This window comes from Cebus imitator, unplaced genomic scaffold (genome assembly GCF_001604975.1).
Source record: "Cebus imitator isolate Cc_AM_T3 unplaced genomic scaffold, Cebus_imitator-1.0 Scaffold179, whole genome shotgun sequence".
NCBI classification, from domain to species: Eukaryota; Metazoa; Chordata; class Mammalia; order Primates; family Cebidae; genus Cebus; species Cebus imitator.
This window is the reverse complement of record NW_016107494.1, coordinates 3991554-4008646: the sequence shown is the minus strand read 5'-3', so window position 1 is coordinate 4008646 and position 17093 is coordinate 3991554. Positions and strand designations below refer to the sequence as shown.

Below are 17093 nucleotides of genomic sequence, written 5' to 3'. Positions count from 1 at the left end.
ATGCAGTCAGCCACGGGCAAAAGAAAGAAACAAGGAACTCACTTTCACATAGAACATCCATTTTTATCACCAAAAATAAACAAAAAAAATCTCAAACCAATAAACCAAAACATATAAGAAAACATAACAAAACAGAACCAAACCCCCAACTCACATGAATTAACATCACAAAACAAATGATGGACCCTGGGGAGAAGGAATTGCTTCAGGAGAAAGAGTCTATCTGCATATCTAATGAGTAACTTTGAGAGGGTTTCCTTGGAGGAGGCTGCCACTCATCCTTCCTGCTTCCTTAGGAACCTGTCACCCTTTGCAGGCTCATGTGGGGTCACTGCTAAATTCTAACTGTAGCCCTGGTATTCCCTTCATCCCTACCCAATAGCCAGATGACTTGTCTTCTTCCTCACATGGGACCACACTGCAAAATTTTCACCTTTAGTGGACTCAATGGCTCCCTTGCTATTTGTACCTGGATGAGTCACGTGCAGGTGGAAAAACAACCCACTGACCTACTTGCTCCTTTGTTCAGTCCAATAATTCAATTTCATTCAGCAAAGACTCATTAAAGTCCTAGGGCTCACATCCAAAACATATATGTATCTGCTTTTAATTGGTTTAAATGGGCCAATAAGTTGTTAAATTGCCTGCCCATGAGTGGTCATTTGAGGAAGTTTGTAAACGAGGGAGAAGAATTCTGTGAGCTCCTGCTGGGTCCGGGCTACAGCTGAAGAGCAGTAGAATGCTCCCAAAGAGTGTGAAGACGCTAGCCACTGCACAGGAGAGTGTGAAGACACTAGTCACTGCACGGGAGATCTTGAAGACAGCAGCCACTGCAGGGGAGAGTGTGAGGACACCAAGCACTTCATGGGAGAGTGTGAAGACTCCAGCTACTGCATAGAAGAGTGTGAAGACACTAACCACTGCACAGGAGAGTGTGAAGACACTAATCACTGCATGGAGAAGTGTGAAGATGCTAGCCACTGCACGGGAGAGTGTTAAGACAATAGCCGCTATACAGAAGAGTGTGAAGTGAAGCATGGAAGAGTGTGAAGACACTAATCATTGCATGGAAGTGTGTGAAGACACTAGCCACTGCACAGGAGAGTGTTAAGACACTAGCCACTGCATGGAAGAGTGTGAAGACAGCAGCCACTGCATGAAAGAGTGTGAAGACACTAGCCACTGCACAGAAGAGTGTGAATACTCCAGCTACTGCATGGAAGAGCATGAAGACACTAATTGCTGCATGGGGAAGGGTAGGTTCTGTATGGACTTGAAGTTCTGGATGTCAAGTGCTTTAGCTACTTGCTCAGATAGAGTTTTTCCATTTCATTTGAAAGAACTGGCATGAGCTGTGCCTCCGTGAGGTCACTACGGAGGTCTGGGAATGAGAGAGGCAAGTAAGGCCCAATCACAACTTAGGTTGGTGCAAGAGGAATTGTGCTTTTTGCATTGTTTGAATTGGCCATTTGGTATTAAAAGACATTCTTAAATAAATTTGGTTATGTTATGCATCATTTTAATGAGCATTTCTCACTTTATGTTTTTTTATTAATGACATATTACTTGGTATTTATTTTATGTTTATTTTAGACTATGGAAGTAATGTTAGATACAGCAAATTCAAGTGATTTTAGTCATAAAGCAGTAGAGACAACTCACAATATCAGCTCATTTGGCCCAGGAATTGCTAACAAACAGTGCAGTGGTGGTTCAAACTGTAACAACCACTAACTGTGCTGTGCGGTGTGGTTCAAATAGTTTCACAAAGAAGGTGAGAGCCTTGAAGATGCGGATAGTGGTGGGATACGGGAAGTTGACAACGACCAATAGAGAGCCATCATCAAAGTGGATCCTCTTACGACTACACAAGAAGTTGCTGAAGAACTCAACATCAACCATTCTATGGTTGTTTGGCATTTGAAGCAAATTGGAAAGGTGAAAAACCTTGATAAGTGGGTGTCTCATGAGCTGAGCAAAAAAAAAAAAAAAAAAATCGTTGTTTTGAATCTACACAACAACAACAAATTATTTCTTGATCAAATTGTGATGTGAGAAGAAAAGTGGATTTTATATGACAACCAGCAATGATCAGCTCAGTGGTTGGATGGAGAAGAAGCTCCAAAGCACTTCCCAAAGCTAAACTTGCACCAAAAAAGTCCTGGTCACTGTTTAGTGGTCTGCTGTTAGTGTGATCTACTGTGGCTTTCTGAATCCTAGAGAAACCATTACATCTAAGAAGCATGCTCAGCAAATCAATGAGAAGCACCAAAAACTGCAATGCCTGCAGCCGACACTGGCCAACAGAAAGGGCCCAATTCTTTTCCACAACAAGGCAGGACTGCACGTCGCACAACCAATGCTTCAAAAGTTGAACAAATTGGGCTACAAAGTTTTGCCTCATCTGCCATATTCACCTGGCTTCTTGCAAACCAACTACCACTTCTTTAAGCATCTTAACAACAACTTTTTGCAGGGATAATGCTTTCACAACCAACAGGATGCAGAAAATGCCTTCTAAGAGTTTGTTGAACCCGGAAGCATGGACTTTTATGTTATAGGAATAAAAAAGCTTCTTTTTTGTTGGCAAAAATGTGTTGATTCCAATGGTTCCTATTTTGATTAATAAAGATGTGTTTGAGCATAGTTATAATGATTTAAAATTCACAGTCTTGAAGCCACAATTACTTTTGCACAAACCTAATATTCATGAGTGGCAGCGAAGGCAGGCGGGAAGTCAGTCACCACTTGCGGAAGGAAGCATGTGCCCTGCTGAACTGATGGGTAGCCCCATCCCTTCCAGGAAAGGCATGAGGGGATGGGCAAACCAAGTTTTAGGTTTTTCTTTATTTTATCGTCTTCTCGTAGAACACAGGTGGTAGTCAATAGACTTCTTTGAACGTTGCCTGGTAGGGAAAATTTTGGAGACTGGCTAGTGACAGAAAAGGGCCATGCCTATTTTTAACTGGAAGAGCCGTGTCTCACACACTCATCTTTAAGGTATGAAGCGTGGAATGAACAGAAACTTCATAACCGGCAGGGTTTTTTTTTTTTTTTTTTTTTTCATTTCTCAAAAATCCTACATGCAAAAAACACTGAGAGTTAGGAGCTGAAATGAACCACTTGGTTTGAGTTTCCCTTCTAGGGAAAGGTATGTCTCAAACAGTCACCAGTGTGGGACTCTTATAATGAATGATCTTTTATCCGGAGATGTAGGGGGTAGACGTAGGCTGCCAGTCACCACGTTTCTACCTGTGTTGTGACTGAGGGGAGGAGAGCCCTGCTCAGTGGTAGAGAGCCCAGAACATCAACACCTTCCATGCAGAAGCATTATTCAGCTTTTGGCTCTGACATCCTAAGTGTCCTGTCCGATTTCAGAAGTAACTGTATGATCATTTAAAAACCCTGAATTTGACCAGGGCTGGTCTTTCATGGGGGCCAAGGTGGTAGCCACCTGCATGGAAAATGATCTGAAGAGCAACTAAATCATCTCCCTGGATGGTTCGTGGAAGTCTCAGTTAGATCTTTCTTTTGTGGCATGTCATATATCTAAAGGCTCCATGCTGAAATAAAACATCTCACCTGGAAGAAGCAATATAAGAACATATTAGTGCCTATTAATTTGTGATAGTTTATCCCATAAGCACCTGAGGGGATAAAATGGTGAAAAGGTGTTTGTGTTCCTATTACCAAGGACTTACATAGTGGTATCAAAGCTGATTCCTCAAGGAAAACTTCTAGGAAGCTGAATGTCCAAATTGTTGAAAGTTTAGGATCATGAATGCTGGATACTTATTCAAGGGATGAGATGGAAAGCCTGACCCCACCCTTGGTCTTTCAAATGATGAGTTGGTTGGAAACTACGGGGCACCTTTTCTCTAAGGCCAACTCACTCCAATGTCCTTAGAAGTGAAGGTTGATTGTCTGCTTATCTGCAGGCAATGTCATAATAGCGCAACCTTTTTAAGGCACAATATGCTTTCTTGAATGGATCTGGGAAGGAGGATGCTGGGGAAGAAAGCTAGAGTGGAAGCTTGTTTTCCAGTTTTCTAACTTCCCTCTTACCAGATGCTGTGGACCAAATGCGTTTCTCTGGGCTATCCTGTCCCTTGCTTCTGCTGAGAAGACTCCACAAGAGAATGAGATTTCTTTGTAAGTGTAAGGGACATGTACCAGCAGGAGTGGCTGGCTTCTCTGGAGATTTGCTAAGAAAAATGCCCAGTCTCTATTCTGGAATGTAGTTGGTGGCTCAAGATGGCCAACATCATCGCATTTTTAGTAATATCATCATCCTCTCTTCCCGACCCTGCAAACATACACTCCTGGTGGCCACTCTTGCTTGAATAGTCCTTAGTAGGACTGTTTCTATGCCTCAAGAGAGGTGCACAGTTATTGTCTTACAGCAACCAATGTCTCCCCTAACCTGCTTTGGGGACAGTTGTGTGATTACTGGGGAGATTATAAAAAGTCACTTTCTCCCTGGGATAATCTCTTGAAACTGGAAAGCACACCAGCTGTGCTAGTGGAGGAATGCTAGAGCTAAGCTACTGTATAGATTACCCTTTCTTGGTGTTTGGGTTTCAAGCCTTTTGAGGGTTTACTTGATGAAATTTGGGAGTCTTCCATTAAACACCAGGTGGTGCTTTGAAAGTATGGCTGCACCGATCAGTGGGCCAGCCTTTCTACAGCTGTGGTCAACAGAGAATGGGCAGGCTCAGAGCACACAAGCCTCATTTTCCCCCATAGGAAATGGGCTCTCTATAAAACAAACGGCTCCCTTGATACTTCCCTATATTGCTGAAAGCAAGCCTCCAAGTAGAGAATCTGCTGCAGGCTGTGCCCATGTGTGTGAACACTCATGTTCTCCTTAAAAAGAGAACATTTAGCCACCAAGAGGCCAGCATGATGTGTGTCCAGAGATGACCAAAGCCATCCACATGAATACAAAATGACTCCAGAAGGGATTTTGGCAAAGGATTGAGAGTCAGAACCACTTTGGTTTTGATAAAAAAGAAAAAAGGCCCTCAGGTGACAGCAATAAATCCATGAAGGAAACAGTGGGCAAAATCTTCTTTGGTGCCCGCTGCAGTGCTCTCGTTTCCTTCCTTCCCACCGCATCCTGACTCCCTTCCTTCCCGTCCCAAGGCTGGCAGGAGGATGGGGAGAACCATCTTCATAGAGAATATCTGGCCTGTTCCTGAGGCCCCATATCAGAGCTTTTTATGCGTCATGACTGAGTGAGTGGCACCACAGCAAAGCTCCACATGAGAGAATGAGGGATGGATGTGGGGCGAGATGAAACAGTCTGCCTAGTTCCAAAACCTTTAGTCACCCAAAATAGCTTTGAGCTTTGTAATGTCCTGATGTGCCTGTCAGCAGGAGTGGCTGGCCTCTCATGAGATTCGCTAAGAAAAATGCCCCGTCTGTATTCCAGAACTTAGCTGGTAGCTTGTTATCCAAGGCCAGAGAGCTCACCAGCTGCTGTCAATCTTATGCCTCCTCTGGGAGGAGGAGGGTTGATGCCGCAGGCCCAGACATCCCAGGCAGTGGCTGGGGATGTCGCACGCACTGCTTGCCCCACCCGAACTTCTCCAGTGTGTGGGATGTCATGCAAGGCTAATGGCTCAGTCCAGGCCACCTGCCTGCTGGGATCCAGCGTCCAGGTTTCCGGGCACTCTGAGATGGAACTGAGGAACTGACTTTGCCGTGTACTTGGCCAGGTGCCCATCTTATTACATTTTTTGCATACGAATGGCATAATTCGTATTTATTTTCTCAAAGTACTAATTAGACTTATGGTTAACAAGCAAAAGGATTCCTCATTTCCTACCTCACTGACTTCAATCCGGTATCTAAAATGTCCTGTAATTTGGCTTCATCCTATTTGTTATGGGTTGAACTATGTCCCCTTGGAAGTTCAGATGCTAAAGTCCCAGCCCCCCAGACCTCTCAGTGTGGCCACACTTTGAAGATAGAGTCTTTAAGGAGGTCATTAGGTTAAGATGAGGTCATGAGGGTTAGCTGAATCCAGTGTGACTGGATCCTTTTGAGTAGGACAACTGTGGACACTGACAGATACAGAGGGAAGATGAAGTGAAGACACAGAGACAAGACAGCCACCTGAAGCCAAACAGGGACCTGGGGACTGCGCCCTTTCCCTCACGACCCTCAGGAGGAACCAAGCCCACCAGTACCTTGATCTCAGACTCCCAGCCTCTAGACTGACAGAGTCAGTTCCTGCTCTTCCAGTCCCTGGGCCTGTGGTATGTCATTGGGCAGCCCTGGATGGCTAAGACACTGTTGATTTTCTCTTATTCCCTGAGATTTCCTGCAGAAACTCCAACCACGCCGGGCTGCCCTCCTCACCATCCTTCAGCCTGCTGCTCCGTTCCAACCTCTGGTCTTTCCCACGCACCAGGCCCTACGTCATGCCCTGTCCCTGGAGTGCCTGTTCCCCTCCCCGCACGTATTTCAGGGGTCAGCGAACTGCAGCCCGCCCCGTCCTTCTTTGTCAGCGCGGTCCTCCTGGGACTGCCGTGCCCGGTGTGTGTGTGCTGTCTATCAGCGCCCTCACACCACAGCAGAGGCTCTGTGTGGCCTGCAAAGCCTGCAGTATTCACTCTCTGGCCCTTTCTAGGAAAAGTTGGCTGACCCCTGATCTATCCAAATTTAATTCCTTCTCAGAGGCCCAGTTCCCATCCGTGGCAGCTCCCAGGACCACTCTCCTGCCCACCAAGTCTCCGCTTCTGAGCTTCTGTAACACTGGGGCTGTGATAATTTCAAATAAAAAACCTAGATCTGTGTTTTAGTTTCACCCTGTCTCTAGAATAACATTTCATATCTTCATGGAGTTGGAAGGGAACTCCTAGGTGCTGGACCGTTGAGAGTCTGTCCTCAGACCCACTCTCCTTCCCTCTGCCCGGGCCTGGTGCTCCAGGAAGCTGACCTTGCTTCCTGCTTGGGCTGGCCCATGGACAGCACTGGCAGGATGCCCATGGGTGGACCCGAGGAGAGTAAGGTGGGGCGTTCACTCACTCCTCGACTCAAGCATGCAGGGTTGGTGTAGACTGGCTGATTCTTGCTGCCCAAGGCCTCAGGACTGCACCCTGGCCCTCTCCACACAGCTGCTCTCTGACTCTGAGGCTGCCCCTCACTTCATTCTTCCAGCCTCTCCCGGTAACCGCGCCGCACAATTGCTACCCTGGGTACTGTACTTGCTGGCTTCCTTAGACCCTGGCTGCATCTTTGTTAAATCCTTCTTAAGTCACCTAGTTTAAGAGCACTTTCTGTTTCCATGGGGACCCTGACCGACAAACCCCTAAGGCGCAGGCAAGGTCGATATTATTATCCCCACTGACAAAAGAAAGCGTAGTCCCAAAAGGCTGAAGTTAGGTGCCCAAGGGGAGAGCTAGTAAATGGCAGAGAATGAAAGTCCAGGGCTTTTTCAGCCCCATCAGGCAATGTTGCTGAGGCGCATATCTGCAGGCTGAACCGCTGATGAGAGCTGGTGGTGCAGGGTCCTGTAGCAGGGTAGCCGCACGGCAGAACAGAACTGAGACTGGGCTGTGCTACTCCTCAGGAATGGAGGAACTGAGACACATTTCATCTGATTTAATTTTCTCTTTCAGAAAACAATAACTTGGAAAGTTATTCTTTATCACTTTTCTACAGCTGAATAGATCAAGCGCAAGACCACATGCTTTCTCAAGTGGGTGGTGAAGGAGCTCTTCACGTGTCCTTGCCCAGTTTGTAATCTCTGGAGTCTCCACTACTGTGAGTTCAGGGAAAACACCAAAGACAGTCCTCACCTTGGCCTTGCCTTAAGTAGCTCCAAAGCTTTGGCAGGTCACAGAATAACTTTGGTCTCTTACATGGGTAAAATGAACTGGAGGTTAAATTAAGAATCTCTTCTAAGGAAAAGAAAGGAAAAGAAGGTTGCAGAATGAAAGAGGAAAAAGTGGATGAGAGAAAAAGAAAAGAGAAAAGAAACATGATCCCCAGGTCACAGCAGCCTGCCTGGGTGGAAAGGTCACGGAGAAAGGTGCCATCAGCTTCCAGAACTTTCTCAACAACTTCCTGCCAGCCCAGGCCCAGCTTGGCTTCCTCTGCATAAGCAATTGAAACCTGGTTGATTTTAAGCCATCAGAAAGTAAATATGAAACAGGATTAAATATTAAGAAGCCAAACAAAGTGGCCTTATTAAAAAGACACAATAGAAGCACGCTGTGCCATCATCATAATTATGATCACTGCTATAAACTGGGAGGAGGCATAAATGCCTGCCCTTGATCTGCAGCCATAATCCGAAGAAGAAAGCCAGGGTCGTTGTGATCTCAGCAGGCCATAAACATCCTGTGCTCCCAAGCAGAAAATCTCTCTCCGCCATTACGGCACCACGGAGTCCGTCAGGCTGCCTTGCTTATTGCTGCTGGGTTGGCGAGGAGGTGGATGGGGCAGGGAGGGGGCAGGGGCAGGAAGTTTAGCTTTACCCAACAAACTTCTGAACTTTGGAACACACTGTCTCCCACCCCCACCCCACCTTCACTAGACATGGCAGGGCAGCTGGGACATGCTCAGACCCTCGGGGACAATGAGGGAAACAGGCTATCTGACATCACAGGAGGGCAACACACTCTAAGGGGAAAATACAGCTTGCCTGCAACCATTAGGGATGGGACAGAGGTCTTCTAGACGTGGAGTGTGATGGCTTTTCTCTACAGGCCTCCTTTGGAAACCCAATTCTCACTACTAAAAGGACTTTAGTAGTGTCCTTTTAAGTGCTAAGTGCCACATGCCAGATGGTCACCCATGTGGTATGATTGGAAAGGTATAGAGAATGATCTGTACCCCCAATCCTCCTCTAACCTGGTTCCATGACACCTAATGGCCATTCCTCGATCTTAAGGCCTTGTTCCCCAGCATGCACAATAGCAACATCAGCCATTTCTATCTTCATATTAATAACAATAGCTCAGTTTTTCAGTCCCCTGCTATATGTCCCAGCTACTCTTCCGCACTTTACATACATTAACTGATGTGACTCTACGAGGGAGACATTAGATGCCTTCATTTTTTGAATGAGAAAATTGAGGCTTGGAGAATTAAGTCATTTACTCAAAGCAAGTGCCAATAAGATCCAGGATTTGAACCCAGGTAGATCTGATGCCAAGTCTATCCTATTAGCTATAATGTCTATTGATGAATTTATAAAGCCTTTTCCTATCTCTCATGAGAGAGCAAGGGTAAGAGAGCCCTGAGGATGTGCTGGCATCACTAAGTGGAGGAAGAGGGCAGCAGGTGCCGGTGGTGGTCCTGGGGAGAAGTCACTTATTTTATAACCCTATCCAGGGCCTCCCCGCCGGCTCTTCTTGGCAGAAGGAGGCAGTCAGCAGGCAGCGTGGTTAGGAGCATGGGCTTGGGGGTCAGGGACTTGAATTTGGATCCTGGCTCTGTCACTCAGAGCTATGTGACCTCACTCTTCTGTGGCTCAGTTTCCCCAGTGTAAAATGGAGATCTTAATCATACCATCATTGCAGAGTCAGAGGGGTCTCTGGGAGTGTAAGCCAGCCCTTCATTTGATTTCTTATTTATTTATTTGAAACAGTCTCACTCTTGCTTAGGCTGGAGTGCAGTGACATGATCTTGGCTCACTGTAGTCTCCAGCTCCCAGTCTCAAGTGCTCCTCCCACGTCAGCCTTGAGAGTAGCTGGGACCACAGCCATGCACCACCATGCATGGCTAATTTTTAAATTTTTTATGGAGACAAGGCTTCACTATGTTGCCCAGGCTGGTCTTGAATACCTGGTCTTAAGCAATCCTCCTCCCTCAGCCTTCCAAAATGTTGGGATTACAGGTATGAGCTACTGTGCCCCACCTAGCCCTTCATTGTATAGGTGAGAATGTTAAAGTCCACAGAGGGTCAGCAGCTTGTCTAGAGTCAAGCTGGACACCATAGGCAGACGGTGTTAGAGTTCTGAGCCTCTTTCCACCATCACTGCTGCCTCCCTTTCTCACTCACCAATGACACACAACATGGAGAGGCCAGGAGCCCACCCTTGGTCAGAAAGGCATTGAGGCTGAGCACAGGCCCCAGGCTCCCTCTCCTGTCCAGAAGTCAGAGTTTTACTGTGAATGAATTCTGACGTTTGCACCCTGTTCCTTGCCGTTCACAACAGCTACGTAGAGCTCACGATTTGCCCCCATTTTCTTTCTCCTCTTGGGCCCTGTCTTTCCCACTTCACTGCTTTCTGCTGCTGAAGACCAGGTCAGATTTCCTGCAAGGAGGCTCTACAGGGGCCCAGCACTACCTTGAAGGTCGTGGGCAGCCACAGAGGGAGAGTTGTCTTGAGCAAGCAGCAACACTTCCTCAGAGGGGTCTCATTCGTGTCTTCCCTTCCAGCAGGCAAGTCAATTGCTGCCTTAAATTCCTAGGCTGCTACCATTGATGACATTTATGTGAAGTGAGTCACTAGCTCCAAACCCATGGTGTCTCTTCAGTCCCATAATTTCATGAATGAGTGCACAGGCAGCTGTCAGAATATTGATCAGCTTGCCCCACTCTGTGGTGCGCCCTTTGCTTTAATTCTTCTCCGCCTGCTGCATGCTTACAGTTTTGTCTTCCTCCTCCTTGCCCTGGTGCAGATAGAGTCTTTGGTCCATCTAGCTACTTTATGTGTTTATGTGTTGTTTTAGGTGTTTTTTTTTTTTTTTTTTTTTAAATACAGTCTTATGCTGTTGCCCAGGCAGGAGTGAATTAAGTAATTTATTCAAAGCAAGTGCCAATAAGATCCAGGATTTGAACCCAGGTAGATCTGATGCCAAGCTGTCTTCTTACCTATAACATCTAATGGCATGATCAGAGCTCAAAGCAGCCTCCATCTCCCAGGTTCACGTGATCCTCTTGCCTCAGCCTTCCAAGTAGCTAGGGCTACAGGCCCACACAAACACACCTGGATGATGATGATTATTTTTTTTTGTAGAGATGAGATTTCACTACATTGCCCAGACTGGTCTTGAAAAGTCCTGGGATCAAGCAATTATCCCACCCTGGCCTCCCAAAATGCTGGGATTGCAGATGTGAACCTCCACGCCTGACCTCTGGCTGCTTTAATTGCCCACATCCTTCATGAGAGGTCCTGAGGCTTCATGCATGTCTAGGCTCACTGCTACAGGCAGGGCTTCCCTAGGCTCACCACCCAGGGAGGCAGGGCTTCCCTCTCCCCTGGATCAGGCAGACCCCCTTAGGATAGAGGTTCAGTGCTCAGGATCATGTTTAAAAGGGGCAATAATAGAGTTCTTTGATGAGGAAGGGCCAGTAAGTCATGTGTCACTTATAGAGAACAGCAGGAAAAAAAACAAAACAAAAAACATGAAAAGATTTAATTTAGGTAAGAAGAACCTGAGGGACCTCACCACCACCTTCCAATATCTGAAGACTTTTTACACACGAGGAAGACACTGCCTGCCCAGAGTAGTTCTAGAGGGCACTGCGCAAAAGAAGAAGAACTGGAGGGGGAAGACCACACCTTAATGGAAGAAACATTTCCCAAATGGCCTGGCTGCCTGGGGAGATGAGGACTTGCTCATTAGTAGAAATTTCCAGGCAAAGCCTGGAGAAGGATTTGCTGAAGGGGTGAGGGAGGTGAAGGTTGAGAGGAGATCTCTAGGATTTCTTTTCCTTGGAAAAAACAAATTGAGCTCTACAAGAAAGGAGGGTGTTGATTGGATAAAACGCTAAATTGTTGGTTGTCAGGGGACTCTGGGCACAGAGAGAGAGAGATGCTTGAAGCCCACGCGTAATTCTCTCATCTTCTGGAGAGTCTTCCTCAGTAAGGACTTCACCACGTCACATCACTATCATTCAGCACACGGGACCCGCAGCCTGGCTCCCAGAGCCCTTGGTTGTCGTCTTTCACTCCACCCATCCAACCACATCCTCCCTTTCCAGCATTTGCCCTTTGATCCATGCACTCAGCCCTAGTCTCTGCCTCTAGAATATGCCACACACGGTTCCTCTTGCTTTGACACTATTGACGGAGGGCTTAATGCATGCAGGGTGCTTGCCAGGAGCTGTGCACCTGTGTCTGGGTCTTTGCCCTGCTGCCTCACTCTTGGAATTTCATCCCCACAGCTCCTACACATGCACAAAAGCCTTCCTACCTACCCTCCAATTCTGACCACCTCCATGAAGCCTCCTTGACCTACGTGGCATCCCAGAATGGTCCTTTGCCCTGAGGCATTTACTATTTGTGCCATGGAGCTTGGTACTCTGACACATACAGTTCTCTGCCTGTTCATTAGGAGAGTCCAGCAGTGTGTGCTGTTCAGGCGCTCACATGACATCACCTCCTTTAATGCTTACAAGAACCTGGGGAGACTACTGGGGAAGGTGTCTCCAGCCACAGGGAAAGATGAGAAAACAGGCTGCCGAGAGCAGAACCAAGGCAGAGGTGCAGGCTTCTCCAGCCTCTGGTCCCTGCTGCTTCCCCAGCCACTGATGCCTTTGACATACTCTCCTGGGAGAAGGAAGAGCAAGGCTGCCCTAGTCTCACCTGGCAGGCTCCACCCACACTTGTATCCGGACTCCCTTGTCCTTTCCTCTCCACCAAAGCTCCCAGAGAGCATCCCCATCTGCTGCACCAAGCTGCCTTCCCTGGGTGGGCAGATGGGAGTGCCCCAGGGTGGGAGCATGGTTGGGGGCTTCCGCTGGAGGCATCGGATGCACCCTGGAAAGACTGGCTGGCACTGGAGCATACATTCCAAATTCAGCTTTCTTTTGTTTCTCCTTTATGCTTATAGAAGGGGTATCAATGAGCACCTTGGGGCCAAGGGACAGGGTGTGCACTGCTTCACTCATTCAATGTTTCATCCATTATTCTGGAGCCATTTATCCAGTCACCCACCCAGCGGAGTGGGTGGCTGGATAAATGGCTCCTTCCTCCCTCTTGGGTTATTTCGGGTAAGAGCTAAGATGTGGGGACTGGTGGGCAGTGGTTTTCATGCCCACAGCAGCTGGGGCAACTCTAAGCCAAGCACATTGAAGGAGAAACTGACCCCAAACCAAATGTGCAAAGAGAACAGATGGGGATGAATGTCAGCCTCTATCACTCTCATTATTCCACTGAAGAGCCTCTCCCTCCAGATCCTGCCTCTCAAGGCTGAGTCTGAATCAAAGGCCTTCTTCACCTTCCATCCCTCCTCCCTCTTTGCCCGAATCTTAGAACTCTTCTGTAATTTCTCAGGAGAGTTGGGCTTGTTGGGGACGCTGACTGTTCTTCCTTCAGAAGAGAGAAATGGTTTTTGAAATCCAGGGAACAGGGACCACTGTCTTCAACAAGCAAAAGGCCTGGAGGCATGACAGGAAGTAGGAATGCTAATGATCCTGAAATCGACTTGAAATGTGAGGCTTGACCTTGTGTTCACCCGTCCCGACTGCCTGGGGTACACTGCTACCTCTCGGTGACCTCTCTCCTTCTGAGTCTTAAATTCTAGGAGCATTCATGCTGTAGGCTCAGTGGCCCAGGAAACCTGGAAGGAAGGAAAGGACACAGAGGCTCTGATTTGGGGATGGAGTCCTGGTCGTGGCAGATGGAACACAGGAAAGCTCCTGGGGTGAGGAGTGGGAGTGTGGGGTCATGTGGGCTGTGTAATTTTAGGTATCGGTGGGCCTGTCCAACCAGAGCATAGGCCCTGGGCAGAGTCAAGCTGCTCTATTGCTTCTGCTGCTTACATTACAAGAGTAACAACTACCTGGGTGGTGAGGGAGGGATGTGCCTGATTTGGGGAAAGCAGAAAGGAGACAGTGGCCTGTTACTATCTCAATAATAATGTGAGGGAGTGTGCCTCTTTGCAGGTGGGAGTGACCAAGCACAGACATGGGAGAGGAAGAGAGGGTTGTGTCGAGGGGTAGGAGGGAGAGAGGCAGACAGAGGGAGGCAGAGAGGTCCCTGGAGCTGCCTGGGCCAGAGGCAAGAGGCAAGAGGCCCTCTCTGCTCAGTACTGGCTCCTTTTTGAGAAGGCACATGGTGTAGCAGTTCAGCGCTTCCCTCACAGAGTCGCTGGGAGGACGAAGGGAGATAAGGTGGGAAATGATCTCAAAAGCACAACCCCTCATGGAAACGTAAGGCAGGAGGGAGCGCAGGGACAGAAAAGCAATTAGAGTGAGTAATTAACCATGCCAGGATAATTCATCACACCATCGGGAGGATGCCGCTGCACCCAGGACACTGTCTTTCCACTGTCACTCAATAGCCACAGGTGTCAGGTGTCAGAGGTAAGAATCTTCCAGCAACTGGGGGTGCACAAAGATGGAAGGGTTTGTTGTGACTGGTAAGTACCTACATGGAGAGTGTGCAAGAAACAGGGTAGAAAGACTGTGGTGAAGGTGTTGTAGAGGAATTTCACATACATGATGGGAGAGAAGGAGAAAGCCTCAGGGCGCCTCTCAGCGCTGAGGTTTTACCGTCCAGTACTTTCAAGGCAAAGACCGACATTGTCAGGGTAGTGGCTCTGGGAAAAGGGCAGGAGAGTGTGGGCCCCGGGAAAAGAGTCCTTACGCAGTGGACACATCCTCTCTTGTGACCCCTGCTGCCTGGCCAAGATGGGGGAAGCGTCTGTTTGCAAAATGAGGGCATCGTCTCCTCAGCTCAGCCACACACTTGTTCTGGAATATGAGACTCCAAGAGAAAGGGCTGGAAGGGGCTTCAAGGGGATAGGAATGAGAAAGATTAACAGACAATTAGAGATCCTTTGGGTATTACTTTTACAGATGAGGAAATTGAGGCCCAGGGAGGAAAAGGTTGTTCAGGGTTGCAGGGCCAGTTAGTGTCAGAGATGGGACTAGGAACCAAGTCTCCATACTCCCTTTCTAGAGCTTCTTTCCACTCCACTTCTCCTCCTTTCACCAGGCTCGTGATTCTGGGGGGCTACCACGTGCTTGACTCTCTGACAAAAGAGAAAGAAAGATGGCTTTTGAGTCAGATGGGGCGTGCCTGGGTGTGAGCCTGGGTAAAACTTCTGTTAGCCAACTGGCCTTAGGCCAGTGATCTGAACCTCGCCTTTCTCATCTGAAAATGGAGATCATATCAGTTTCAGAGAGTGAAGTGAGGGCAAAGATAATATGGGCAAGAGGAGGTGCTTGATAAGCAGTAGCTGTCGTTCCTAATATTCAGTATTAGAACTCTGAGTGTGTAGGATACCTGGACACTGGGCATGTATACTGGGAAATACAAAAGCAAATGCAGGCTAAGAGAAGAGTGTCCTCAGGACCCCTTGCTTTGCATCTAAAGGTCTCCTGGAGGTGGTACTCTTATTGGAGAGGATATAGCATTCTCAGGGCCACCCCCTAAAGATGCCACAGTTAGCCATGCTCCCTTTGGGGCCATCAGGTTCTCAGATGTGCTCCTCATTGCTTCATTCTCGTCATGAAGTATTCATGAAGTTCCTACTGCATGCTAACCATCACTCACCCATGGCATGGTCCCTTTCCTGGAAGTAATCCTTATAATTAATCATGAAAAAAAATTAAGCACAGCTTGAAAAAAGAGAGCTGCATTAACCTCCCTTTTGTGTCCCCTTGAATTTTTTTTAACCCTAAAGTAAGCCAAGGCCCTGCCAGATATTATGTTCTGTTCTCAAACCCACTTGCTACCATTAAGAAAAGGTCACTTGTGACCACAATTTGGGCTCCATGGTGGTCCTTCTGGCCTTGCTCTGGCTATACAGTGGGGTCAAGAAGCAATCTTTAGGATGGCCACTGCTACAGATCTCTGTAGTTTAACTGGGAAGAGTTTTTGCATCTATGAACCAGTAATACCAGTGCCAGGGCAACATGAGGCCTCAGCTTCTGTTGGGTTTTAAAAAGATTTTGACCTAAACATATTTTCAATATGCAACAATTGGTTTAGTCTAATGACAAATGTCATCCCCTTCCATTGCCAGAGCAACATGCCACTTCCATTAGGAGTAATGTTTCCTGGCTAGAGTAAGGCACGGAAAATAATTTTTGGTCATCAACAATTCCCTTCAGTTTCACTGATCTGATTAAACTTAGCAATGGAAAAAGGAATTTACAAATTAGATGCTGTTCTCTATTTATTATCAAAATGGTTGCTTTACACTACATCCAGGAGATACAGTTGAAATCCCATTAAGTCTCAGCTTGTGATAACATTTACTCCATAAATCTCCATTGCAGCCAGTGAATGAAATGAGCATTATGCTGAAGACCACATAATGGATGAAATCAAACCTCTGCCCCCTTTGAAGGGAGTTGACCTTTCAAGCCTTAAATGTATCCAGCTTTCTAGTTGTAAAGAAGCAACTCAGAATTTATTCTTGGTATTCTCTTAACCATTTCCTGACTGCTATTCTTAGTTGGCTAGCTGGCCTTCTTGAGACAGAATAAAATAAGAAATATTTCTGACACTTCCTTGGACATATTTGAAGAAGAAAGAGGAGGCCAAATGAGTACATGAAGAAAAACATCATGGAATAATCGTGTCCTCCTTGAGAAGGGAAAAAGAAATGTTGAGAGGCAAGGAACGGAAGATTAAAAATTACTTTGTGTGTCTGGTTCATTATATATCCTCTGCTGGATCAGATCTGACCCCACCTGGTTTTAGAGCTGACATAGTGACAAAGCAGGACTAAGAGAGCCATTCCCAGAGGCAGAATTCCAAGGACTTCCAAGCCAATACCTTATTTTTAATCCACCAATTTCCAAACCCCTTTCCAACAAATACTCATTGACTGCCTGTGCACCAGGATCTGTATAGGATTCTGGTAATACAGAAGTCTCCACACTCAAGATGTACTACCCAGCGGATGGTATCAGATAGATGAATGCCATAGACAAAATGCAAAAAACACAGCAGATAGGGAGACACTACAGATCATGTACAGTAAGTGCTATGATGCAGCTGTGGAATGGGGTTTCTGGGAGCATGAAGGAGCGGGGAAGACCCTGCTGGGGAGAAGAGGTGATGAAGATAGGAAACGCAGGAAAGGAAGAGAAGGTTGAGGGGGCTTTGAAGGTGGGGTGGTAAAACCAAGGGTTAACCTGATGAGGCCCACCAAACCTAACTTGTCTCACT

At 47.1% G+C, this 17093-nt stretch overlaps 1 protein-coding gene across 31 annotated transcripts in view; it reads right to left on the bottom strand.

Moving 5' to 3' along the window:
- Positions 1-17093, bottom strand: part of CACNA1C (calcium voltage-gated channel subunit alpha1 C) — a 705432-nt gene that overhangs the window by 146257 nt on the left and 542082 nt on the right. The window lies entirely within an intron of this gene.